The following is a 12,515-nucleotide window of genomic DNA, read 5'->3' as shown; positions in this document are numbered from 1 at the left end:
GAATCGTTGAAGAGTTTAATTATAATTTGATTGATGATTAATCCTATGCAAAGATTGCAATAAATATTTACTAATAGTTAGTAAATTAAAAATATAATTAATTAATAATATAATTATTAATTAATTTAATTTGATGGAGCAATGGAGATTGGATTAGATCTAATTGAATTGGATTCAATTAGATTGAATTTGGATTAATTAGATGCAACCTTATTGAATAACAGGGCTTATTCCAATTGATATCAAGGATGCATGAATTTGAAATTATTCTAAATTAAATATAATTTAATTAGTTTTATATAGACTTGGATTGGATCTATCCCTATGGAATAATAGGCTTGATTGGATCAGGTCCTAATATCAAATGAAGCACCTAATCTCCATTTAGAATCAATCCCTGGATCAATGGGGTTTTAATCTATCTAAATTCAAATTCAATTGAAACTTAATAATTGGACTAGGATCTAATTAGTTAGTTGGTTCCTAAGTTAGTTAGGATTGGGTCCAAAAATTAGTTAGAATTTGATCAAGATCTTGAATCCTATTTTGAATAGGACTTAACCAACTTAGAACCAACCTATGTGCTATTAATTCTCTACACCTCAAATCCTTTTAACATGAGATCCCATGCCCCAAAAAGAGATGTGCACCTCCTTATTTCTTCCATGAGAAAGAAGGACATCTCCACTTCTTTTCTTGTCACCAAAACAAAGAGGGGCATCCAAGAGTTGGATGCCCCAATATTCACACGCCAACCCCTCCTCTCCTTCCCATCTTGGTATATTTTTGAGATCCTTTCTTACTAATTTTTGGGTATCAAAAGGAGGCTTCTCTGTTGGTTATATAGCAAAAAATTGAAGAAAAAGTTTTTCCCAATGAGAGAAAGACAAGGAAGAAAATGGGTCTTCTTTCTTGTGCATAGACTTGAAGAAGAAGAAGTTCTTCTTCTAGATTTCTTTATTTTTTTTAAGATAAAAATTAAATTAGATCTAATTTTTAATATGTGGATTTAGAGGAGAAATATCAAAAAAAATCTGATTGGGATTTGGGGCTTCTTGAAGTTTTAGATCAAGGAAGAAGATGGATCTTCTTTCTTGTGCGCAGCCTTGAAGAAGGAGGAGTTCTTCTTTCAAATTTTTTTTATTTTTTTTCAAGATAAAAGTCAGATTAGATCTAATTTTTAATATAAAAATTTAGAAAAAAAATATCAAAAAAAATTGATTGGTATTTGGAGATCTCTAGAGTTCTAGATCAAGAAGAAAATGGAGAAGAAGAGAAAAGAACGGTTCTTCTCTTGGATCCTTCTTTGGATTTTTCTAGATCTTATGATTTTATATGATTTTCAGCATAAAAAATCAGATTAGATCTGATTTTCATCCTAAAAAATTAGAGAAAAAAATTCTTCTTAAGGGCGTGAAAGGAAGAGAGAAAGGTTCTCTCTTGTGCATGAAAAATTGAGAAGAAAGGGTTCTTCTCTTGATCTCTATTACAGAGATCAGATGCATGGATCTAGGAAAAAAAGGAGAGGGTCTTCTTATTCTTCATTTTCATTATGTTTCTCTCAATTCAACTAATGAATGGTGTCTTTGTGAGCTAGCACTCTCGAAGAGATCGATCAGTATGAGGACTTCATGTGGATACTCGTAGAGGCTGGATGCATGTGCGGCTGCCAAGCATCAAGAAGAACCATCTATCATAGATTTTGGATGCGGTGATCTGCTACCCGCACCCAAGTATGAAGTTTTGTATTCAATTAATATTTAGATATGATCTAAATATAGATTAAATATGTCATGTACTTGCTGAATTTTAGATTTCGGATGTGCATACATGCATATTAGTTCATATCATAGATCCTGTATGGTGATTTAGATTTGATCTGTGTATGTATTATAGATTAAATTATTTAATCTATATATATTTTGCTGTAAAAATTTTTAAAAATATATGCACATCACCCATCACGCTTTTCTTCAATAATATCCTACAAGCCAATCGCATGGATGATGCGATGAGACTATTCTGTATTATCTTTCTACTCATGTACATGATATTTATTATTTTAAATTTATAAGGCATTGTGTTTTATCATTTATTATATCATATTTTATTTATGATTATGACGAACTCCATAGGTTAAGACAATGATTTTAGGCCATGAAGAGATCATGCCAGTGAGACCTAAAATCTTAATAGCTCTAGTCTAAAATATTTTCAGATGTTGGATCATCGAGTCGGAGATCGATGATGCCGGTAAGACTAGTCCATCCTATGTATGCTTGATAGAGAGAATGATTGATCTCACAATTACTTGTGTGGTAACACTAATACAAGGATATAGGTGCTCATAGGAGAATAAGTTCACTGAACTAATCCACAGAGAGAACATCTGATGGAACCTTACTAGTATATCAATAGATGGTTCTCCAATAGAAGTGGTGCAAGTAATCTTTCGATCTGAGTTCATCATGGTACCCTGTGTATATGGATCCCTATTTTGGTTTATTTCTTAGCATGTCATTCTGAAACATGTGTGGGATGTTCTGAATTTGGTGAAGTATGTATGGAGATTATGAGCTGTCAACAAGAAATCGATCACTCCTTGTAAGAAGAGAGAATATCTTATGTGATCTCATAGGATGATGACTCAAAGAATCTCTGACCAGAGTAGAGATGAATAGTAGAAAGAATTTCTACTGATTCATTAATCGAATCATCATCATCATCATCAGATCGAGATATATAAGGATAGGTATTTGGGCTTGACATGATTCTATATCCATGACTTGTCTGAGATGTTACGTGATCGAAGGATTGAACTGCATGGTAACTCACCATGAAAGGATAATTTTGATATTTTTACTAAATTTTATATCTTTAAGATAGTCATGACATGTTACTAGATGTCAATCTTGACTTATGGACTTATAAAAATCAAAAGAGTTTAATTCGAAAATTAATTAAAAGGTGTTCTAATAAATTGATGTATTTGGGTTGATCTAATCAAATTAGATCATGAGTCTGAGTTCATTACTGGCTAGATATAGAACCTAATGGATCACACACAATAAGAATTTGATGTTGATCTAATCTAAATGGATTTATTGTAAATCTCATGAGTTAATTAAATTGCTAACACATAAACCAAGTTTCTAATTGGATTTGGTGCACAGGTGTTTGTGCTAACCCTCATCCTGTTGTTATAAACTTAATTGGATTAGGTTCAAACCTAAAGTCATGACATGGCTTATCTAATTAGTTTGAAAGTGTTTCAGCTAATCTTAAATTCCTCCACACCACCTCACACCACTACACATAAAAATAAAAGTCACCCCATTTATTTTGGCATCCAGAAAGAGGAGTCCTTCTGGAGCACTCCTCTTAAAATTCCTACCATTTATTGGACATGCGATGGCTCTTGAGATTACGTGGATGCAAAAGAGGAGTCCTTCTGTGTGAAGCAACTCCCACACCATTTAATTAGGACATCATATTTCTATGTGATGAAAGAAGGAAGAGTTCTTCTTTATGACAACTCTTAACTTCCTTCCTTATCTCCCATTTATTCTATGCTTTTTCTCATGGGATGCATCATCTGATGGTGCATTGGTTTTTGTGTGCAGAGGAGGAGTCCTTGTGCAAATAAAACTACAAGTCACTGATAAACTGAGTCATTGATAAACACTTAAGTCACTAGAGGTATTAAATATTATAATAATTGATATTATTTTATCGATATTTAATATTTTTTAATTTATTTTATAGATAATTGACGGGTTAGGCATAATTAATTTGAATGGGCTGGAATAATTGGACTGTGCATGTGAACGCCCGGGCTCTGGGGAGCTATAAAGATGCTCCGTGCAAACTTCACACGGAAAGAATGCTGGACAAGAATAGAGGAGGACACATATGGCAAGAAGTAAAAAGAGGATAATTTTCTCGGGAGAAAGACACGGAGGAGATGCGGCTCACAAAAAGCAATGCTGCTGCCTTCCAAATGTGGTCCATGGTGGACCCCAAAAAGAACCTCCACGTGGTCCATGGTGGACTGCGTGGAAAATTAACAGGGTGTGGTTAAAGAAAGGAGGCGCTGACGTGCGCTTGAGAGCGGACGTGCGAGGATTAATGAGGCGCAGGAGCTTGATGCGGAAACATTCTGAGACGTCGCGGCCAGGATTTAAAAGGAAAAAAAAAATGTTTATTTGAAAATTTTTTAAAGGAAAAGAATCAGAATTGAACAGCTTGCCTTATCTTCTCTTGCTTCTCAAATTTCATCTCTCCACCTTCTAATTTTTATTTTTTTTCTTTAAACTTTATCTAAAAATTATAAAAATATCTTTCCTGCTAACACCTATAAAAAGGCTCCTCTAGCTCTACCTTAGGCGGCATCCAATAAATCTGAAAATCTAGAGATTCAAAAAATAGGAGATCCCAAAGGAATACTTCTAGAGCCCTGCATAGAGGGAGAGGAAGGGATTACTCTACGAGTAGCTAGGCTAGCAGTCTCAAGAGAGGAGAAAAAATTTTGTAATGACACAAAATGGATTCTATTATTCTAAATCTTTCTTGTATTTCTTTTATATATGCAAGAAAGATTATGCTTTTTGTTATTGAATTGTCATGAGTTCTTTATTTGCTCTCTTATATGCTTTCTTATATAATTTCTTGTTAGATTAAGATTAGAAACAACTCTTGCTTTCCGAAAACACATCGTGATCTATGGGTATGGGATATGCCGAGGAAAGAAGAGTTGCTTACCTAGTGCTTTCAAGAGATGCACCGTGATCTACAGATGCGGGACATGCCGAGGAAAGACAAGTATTTTTCTAAAATTAATTGTAATTATTTTAAAAGAGATACAACTCTGTTTTTAACAAAATTAATTCATAACCTCCAAGATCTTTGTTTTCTAATTACTCCAATTTTAGGATAGTTTATTTTCTAAGTCAAAATAAATACTCTCTTTTATTTCGCAATCACAACATAGCTTTAGATTTTTAAGGATATGATCTCAACTCACCCTATCTACGTAGTGAGTAGAGTTATTTTTGATGCTATCAATGATTACGCATCAAATTTTGACGTCATTATCGGGATTCTAGGTACAGTTATTTTTTTAAAAAAAATTAAAAAAATAAACCAATTTAATTTAATTGTGATTGCATGCTAATCACAAAGCTTGGACATCTTGGTTTGTTGCATATCATCTTCATAATATATTTTAAGGACATAACTCATTAATCAATATAAGGTGGAGATTTGATCATCCTTCTTTGACCCACAAACCACCACCCTTCATCTTGCATATCCAAGCTTCTAATTTAAAATCAATTAGATATTGACCCTCGAGGAACTTGAGCTCACTAAAACACAGAACCCTAAGAGTTGGATCGGGTTAAAGTTAGTCAATTGACTAGTGTCTAAGAAAAGTGGTTCAAAGATTACGTTTCGAAAAAAAGTGGTTACTTAATTAGGTTTGTTGCAAAAATACGAGAAGCCTTCCACCAATCTTATACTTATTTGACTAGTTAGTTAGTTAATTTCTGACTTGGAGGGCTTGAAGGTGACCTTGACAGTTAGGAGCTATCTAGATTTATGGTAACCCTTAGCCAGGATTGATTGTCTAACTTAATTGCTAACTTATATTAAACCTAATAAAACTCTTCACATCTATTCTTTAGATTTAGGACTCTTAGAGTTCTCATCTTTAGAACTTCTTTCTTTCTTCCTTTTCTCTTCTTCTTCTTCTTCTTTTCCTCTTCCAAAAAAAATCAATAAGAGCAACCTAATTCCGCAATATGGCTGCACCTGGTGAAACTGAATATCCTCGTCAATTGAGGGAATATTTTATCCTGCATTCTTATAATCATCTCTCTTATATCCAGGTGCCTTCTATGGACACCTGGAGGCTGATCAATATGAAATTAAGTCTAACATTATCCAGTTGTTACCATCTTTCAACGGACTTAATCATGAAGATCCTTACAAACATCTGAATAAATTTTTTGAGATATGCTCCATTGTTAGAATCTACAATCTCTCTGATGACACTCTTAGGTTGAAATTATTCTCATTCTTACTTAAGGACAAAGTCAAATATTTGTTAAACATATTAGAATCGGTAACCATCTCAACTTGAGACCAACTCCCAAGTGAATTTCTTAAGAAATTCTTTTTGATTGGAAAAACCTATCAAATTAGAAAAGTCATCACCAATTTTTCCCAAATGGATGGGGAGATGTTTAATGAAACATGAGAAAGATTTAAGGATCTCATCCACAAATATCCACATCATGCTGTACCTAAATGGCAACTAGTTTAATGCTTTTATGATGGCCTATCAGAGGAGCACCGATGGATGGTTAATGCCTCATGTGGTGGGACATTCATGCTCCAAAATGAGAATGAGGCATGGCAGTTGTTTGAAACCTTTAGTGAAAATTTTTTGTACCACACGTCTAATCTTGATACACCCATGAATGAACCAAATAGAGGTGGAATCTATCAAGTTAAAAACTCTATAGATATCCATAGTAAGGTAGATGAGTTGCCTCAAAAAATTGACTGTCTATTGAATGTCAGACACTCGCCTGTCTCACCCTTGCCTCCCCAAGATGTTTATGTCATAGGCTCGAGTTGAAAGAAGAGTGCCCTATAAGCCAATCGCAAGTGTATTGCGATAGGATTTTTCTTTGTGATTTTCTAACTCATGTAATAATATTTATTATTTGAGGTATTGATTCATCATTTTAGCTGTATCTTATTCTAAAATTATGATGAACTCCAAAGATTAGGGTAATGATTTTAGAAGACATAAATGGGTTATGCTGATGAGACCTAAAATCTTAAAATCCTAATCTTAAACATTCCTGATCGTAGGAGCATTGAGTCAGAGATCAATGTTCCAGATAGACTAGCACATCCTATGTATGCTCGATGGAGAGGGTGGCAGATCTCACTAGCCACTTGTATATGGGATACTAATACAAGGATGTGGATGCTCATTTGAGAAATGAGTCATTGAATTGACTCGATGAAAGAGAACATCTTATGGAAGTCTTACTTGCATATCAAAGATGGTTCTCTAAGTGGGAATTGTATAAGTGATCCTTAGACCTGAGACCACCATGAAATCTTGTGCACATGAATCCATATTTTGGTTCATACTCAAACATGGTATTAAGATATGTACGAGGTGTTCTAGATATGGTAAAGTATGTATGGAGGTTGTGAGTAGGTCAACATGGAATCGATCGCTCCTAGTAAGAGGAGATCACATCCTGTGTATTCTTAATCCTAGATAATTCAAAAAAAATCTTTTGGCCAAAAACAGGAAGAAGATTAGAAAGAGTTTCTAATACGTTTTCATTGAAGTTATTATTGATTAATTGAGAATCAATATGAATATATGTTTAAGTTTGATATAATTCCATACTTATGAACATATTCAGGGAGTAGGGATAACAGAAGGATTAAATTGCACGATAACTTGCCACTGAAGGGTATATATGATATTTTTATTAAATTTTATATTTTTTAAATAGTCATGATATATTGCTAGATATTAATATAGACTTATAAATTTTTGATCGAATTAAAGAATTTAATTCGATCGTCAATTAGAAAGGATTCTAATTGTTGAGCTCGTGTTAGCTCAATTGGACCTTAATCGATTAGATTGAAATCTAATCAAATTAGATCAACTTGTATATAGACCTACTACTAGCTAGATGTAGAATCTAATGAGTCACACACATATAAAAATTGATCAGGATCCTTTTGAAAAAGGTTGATTGAAATTTTGAATTCAATCAGGATTTTGATAAGCATGTTAGCACATGTGGAAACCCTTGCTCTTTTGGAGATTAATTTGGTCTCATCGCTTGCTAATTAGCTATCCTAATTTGGTGGATATTTGGGTCAAGTCGTACCACCCAGAAGCAGCCCAAATTAGGGTGCTACATCCCATGTTAATGCCAATTATGAAGAGTTCAAGTTGTGAAGGATTCTTGGCGTAAAAAATTGTTTGCGTGTGAGTGTTGGTGTGAGCAGAAGGAAGAGTCCTTCTGGCATGGGATTAAGATATGTTGATAGCCCATATCACCCTCCATCCTCTGGTGAACATCTCAAAGCATGAGATGGATTTTTTCTAAAATTTTTGAGGTGGAGAAAAATTGAAAATGAGAAGGGTCTCTCGCACACATGCGTAGAAGTGTCGCATCTCTCCATGTCCTGGAGAGTCTTTCTCCTAATCAAATGCTTTGAGATTGAAATAATTTTTTTAATAATGTTTCACATTTGATAATATATTTTTGATAATTTTTTTAAAATTTTTTCAGACTTATCTGATGGCCAAACGGATGCCAAAACTTCTCTCACATGCACTCTCATGTGGTGATCAGCACTCACATGAAGAGGTGCAACGATCACTTCTTTTCATAGATTTTTTGATCTCCTTATTAGGTGATCTAAGATCAGGATTGAATCTCCTATCCACATGGATTTTTGTGGATTTTTTTGATTTGAGAAGGGATGCAAAAATATCCCTTCTCTGGTCATGCATGCAGATGAGGGTGCTGATCGACGTATCATTGATAAGAGTCCTTCTGCTTGAAGGAACTCTTATCTCTGATACTCAGATCAGATAAAAATTTTTTGTGAGGCATGTTTTCTCTTTTGGCATCCCTCTGGTGGCTATAAAAAGGCCTGGGCATTGGGTGTCTAAGGTATTCAGATTGAGTTTCCAATTTCTCTCTGTTGCTCTTCTTTCTTTCTTACAACCTATCCTAATTTTAGGACAAGGCTTTGAGATTTAAGACAAAGCCTTATCTGGTCCAAATGAGAATTGTAAGGGTCCTAAAGAAGAAGAATTAGAAGTCCAAAAGAAGTTCTGAAAGGGTAGAGTCAGGTTCTTGGAGAAACCTGATCGATATAGGGCTAGTCGAGTTCTAAGGGTTAGAACTCTTAAAGTAAGGAGAAGAAGGAGCGCTATATTTGGTTTAATTTTCTTGTGGATCACCGTTGGAGGGTGGACACTTGGATGCCTTATAAAAATTAGGATTAGTGCTACAGATATTCTTCTTATCCTAGTTAATTTATAGCACTTTGATTGATATAGTCAAGGGTTTTTGGGCATTAGGGTTTTCGATGCATTGGGTGTTTTGAATGAAAATTTTAAATACCTAGTCCTTTCACTGTGCTACCAGAACCCAATAGTGGTATCAAAGCCTACCTTGATCTATATAATCAAAGGTTAAAAATTATCTTGATTGTGATCAAGCATGGACTTTTGGCTTGGTTCAAGTTGGATCAAAGGTTGAACCCAATTGAACATCCAAACCCTAGCATGTCATAGAGTTATATTTTAAATATAAAATACATGATGCATCTATAGAATCATTTTTAGTAGCTTAGTACTTTAATTGGAGTTCATCACTAGACCGTCTGATCATAAGAGTAAGTATGGTTCATAAACCCTCTCTTCCTATTCCATAGGATACTCTTCTAGTTTGTAGGAGTGCCATTGTGATGTCCCAAGAAGAACTGTGAAAAGAGTATTTTGTATTCATATATGTTATTAGAACTTCATGCATATGTGATATGCTTGAGGTGCTTAGTTATGATCATGCTATATGATTATGATTTCATATCTTAGAGATATGATTTGATGCCATGATTAGTTGTAATGATTGTTAAGATACAATTATAATAGTACATCATTGTGATTGATTGAATTAGGATGTGCTTGAGACTATTAAAGCCCTCATAAAAATTATATTAAGTCGTAGTATTGTGAACCAATAGATGACTTATTTTCTTGAATCAATTAATCAATTGGTGTCTAAAGAGTATTTCAAATGCGGTGGTTATTTAATTAGTTTCGTTGCTAGCCTGATCAATTTTATTGGTGTCTAAAAAAAGTAATGAGAGGACTCCCACCAATCTTAACACTTTTCTGATCAATTGGAATAGCTCGAATCTTGAATAAAGGTAGCTCAGTATTTTGAATACTACATATGCCTTCCTCTATGCCTAGTCAATATCCTATCAAAAACTATAGTAGGTTTGTTGTGATATACACAAGGCTTGCTAAGGAGATTGATGTGGGTTTGTCTTGGTGCATATTTGATGCTTTACGATATATTTTGGATATGTTGCTTTGTTATGATATCTACAAGGATAATATTTTTTAGATATGGCTGTATAAAAATGAAAGATCTGACTTAACTAAAAATACTATAGTTTATTGTGATATTCACAAGGTTATGAGTATTTTAAAGGCAAGATTTATGTTGAGAGTTGCATGAGATGTAATTAGATAGGTTTTCTTACTTTTGAACCAATTAAGATTTGTTGTGGTATGTACAAGGCTTCATTGAGGGATTAAAGTCTCAATCCTTTTAAGAAATCAATTTAGGATTTCTCATTTATCATAGGAGAGGGCTATGGTATTCGATAAAATAGTGAGAGATACAACTAGTTATAAAAGACCTCATCTAGTTATGCATATCAAACATGAGTGATTTGCTTATACTATTATTCTTATTTATATAGATTTAAATCTACATTATGGCTTCTTTATTTTTACTGTATGAAAATATGTTGACCAATCCAAAATATGTGGATTGGTTGAGAAACTTGTAAGTTAGGTTCGTATCGAAGAAGAACTCTGATGTTTTGGATATTCCTGACCTTGAGATGGTCAGTAATAATGAGAAGGCAATAGATATCTATAAGGATATTATCAGTTCATTTTGTGGCAAATTTGAATATTGAGAGTATAATTGCAAGAATAATCTTGCAAGATTGAAGTAGAGTGCAAGTGTAGCACCAAAAGGTATGTATGTGATATAGATCTATTTTTCATTGAGTAGCTCAAACTCTGATACTTGGGTATTAGATACTGCCTGTGGATCGTATATTTATAATTTATTACAGCGACTATAAAATATCAAAGGTCTGAAAAGAGGTGACCTCGAGCTTTATGATGCAAGTGGAGAATCCATTAGCACAAAAGCTGTGAGAACCTGCATACTTGATTTACTTTTAGATAAAATTTTAGAATTAAAAGACTGTTATTACATGTCAAAGATCATTAGAAATATTATTTCTATACCTTTGTTATTAAAACAAGATTATGAAATAAGGCTAATGAGAAATGGATGCTCTATTTTTTTTTCTAATAAATTTTATGATAGTTGTTATATTGATAATAATTTTTTAATTCTTATACTCAATAAAAATATTTTTCATATTAAAAGAAATATGAAAAAAAAAAGATGTGAATATCACATATCTCTAGTATTGTCATCTTGGTCATATTAGTGAGTCAAGGATTAACAAGTTATACAAAGAAAATTTTTTTGACCCATATGATTATGAATCACTAAAAATTTGTGAATCTTGTCTCACGTGTAAGATGACCAAGACTTCATTTTTTGGACATGGAGAGAGGTGAATGAGTTGTTAGTCCTAGTACATACAGATACATATGGACCAATGATAACTCAGGTCAGAGGAGGATACTCCTATTTTATTATGTTTATAGATGATTTATCAAGATTCAGATATGTGTATATTATGAAATATAATCCGAAGCCTTTGACAAGTTCAAGAAGTATCAAAATATGGTCGAGAAATAAACTAGAAAAAGTATCAATATTCTTCGATCTGATCAAAGAGGAGAATACTTATCTAGTGATTTTCTTGATCATATTAAAAATAAAGGTATTCTCTCTGAATGGACCCCTCTTTATACACTCCGATTAAATGGTGTAACAGAAAGAAAGAATTATATTCTGATGGATATGGTGCATTCCATAATGTGCTTCATTAATCTTCTAATATCTTTCTAGGGATATGCCCTAGATACTGTCACATATATTTTAAACAGAGTGCCTTCAAAGTCTGTTGCAAGCACATCATATGAGATATGGAAAGCCTATATTTGGGCTGTCCTGCTTATGTCAAAAATATTTTTGGACATAAGCTTAGAGCCAGATCAAAAAGATATAGGTTTATACGGTATCCTAAGAAAACTAATGGATACTACTTTTACCACCCTATTGAATAAAAGGTGTTTGTTAGTAGGTATGCCATTTTTTTGAAAAATGAGTTCATCCAAGAAAAAGGCAGTGAGAGGAATATTAAACTTATGGAAGTTCAGAATCTACAAATCGATCCAGAAATACCTGTGGTTGAACTACAAGAAGATCCTCAATCAAAAGTACCCAAGGATGAGGTACATCTACAACACACACCTCCTCTTTGAAGGTCAGATAGAGTGCGTCAAGCACCTTTAAGATATGATTTTATCATTGAGAATGATAATTCGATCAATATCATTCAGGATGATGATCCACTGATCTATTCCGAAGCTGTCATGAGTAGAGACTCAGACAAATGGCTGGAAACCATGAAATCTGAGATAGACTCGATGTATACCAATCAAGTGTGGATCTTGGTTGATGCACCTGAGGGTGTAACCCCAATAGAGTGCAAGTGGATCTTTA

General features: G+C 33.6%; 1 non-coding gene across 1 annotated transcript; it reads right to left on the bottom strand.

Moving 5' to 3' along the window:
- Positions 1-6,197: 6,197 nt before the first annotated feature.
- On the bottom strand, positions 6,198-6,303 carry LOC114913278 (small nucleolar RNA R71). Its single transcript, XR_003799273.1, has one exon. It is a non-coding gene; the product is annotated as a small nucleolar RNA R71 (small nucleolar RNA).
- Between the last annotated feature and the right edge of the window lie 6,212 nt (positions 6,304-12,515).

Source organism: Elaeis guineensis, chromosome 7, assembly GCF_000442705.2.
Source record: "Elaeis guineensis isolate ETL-2024a chromosome 7, EG11, whole genome shotgun sequence".
NCBI classification, from domain to species: Eukaryota; Viridiplantae; Streptophyta; class Magnoliopsida; order Arecales; family Arecaceae; genus Elaeis; species Elaeis guineensis.
This window is presented reverse-complemented; position numbering and strand designations above follow the sequence as displayed.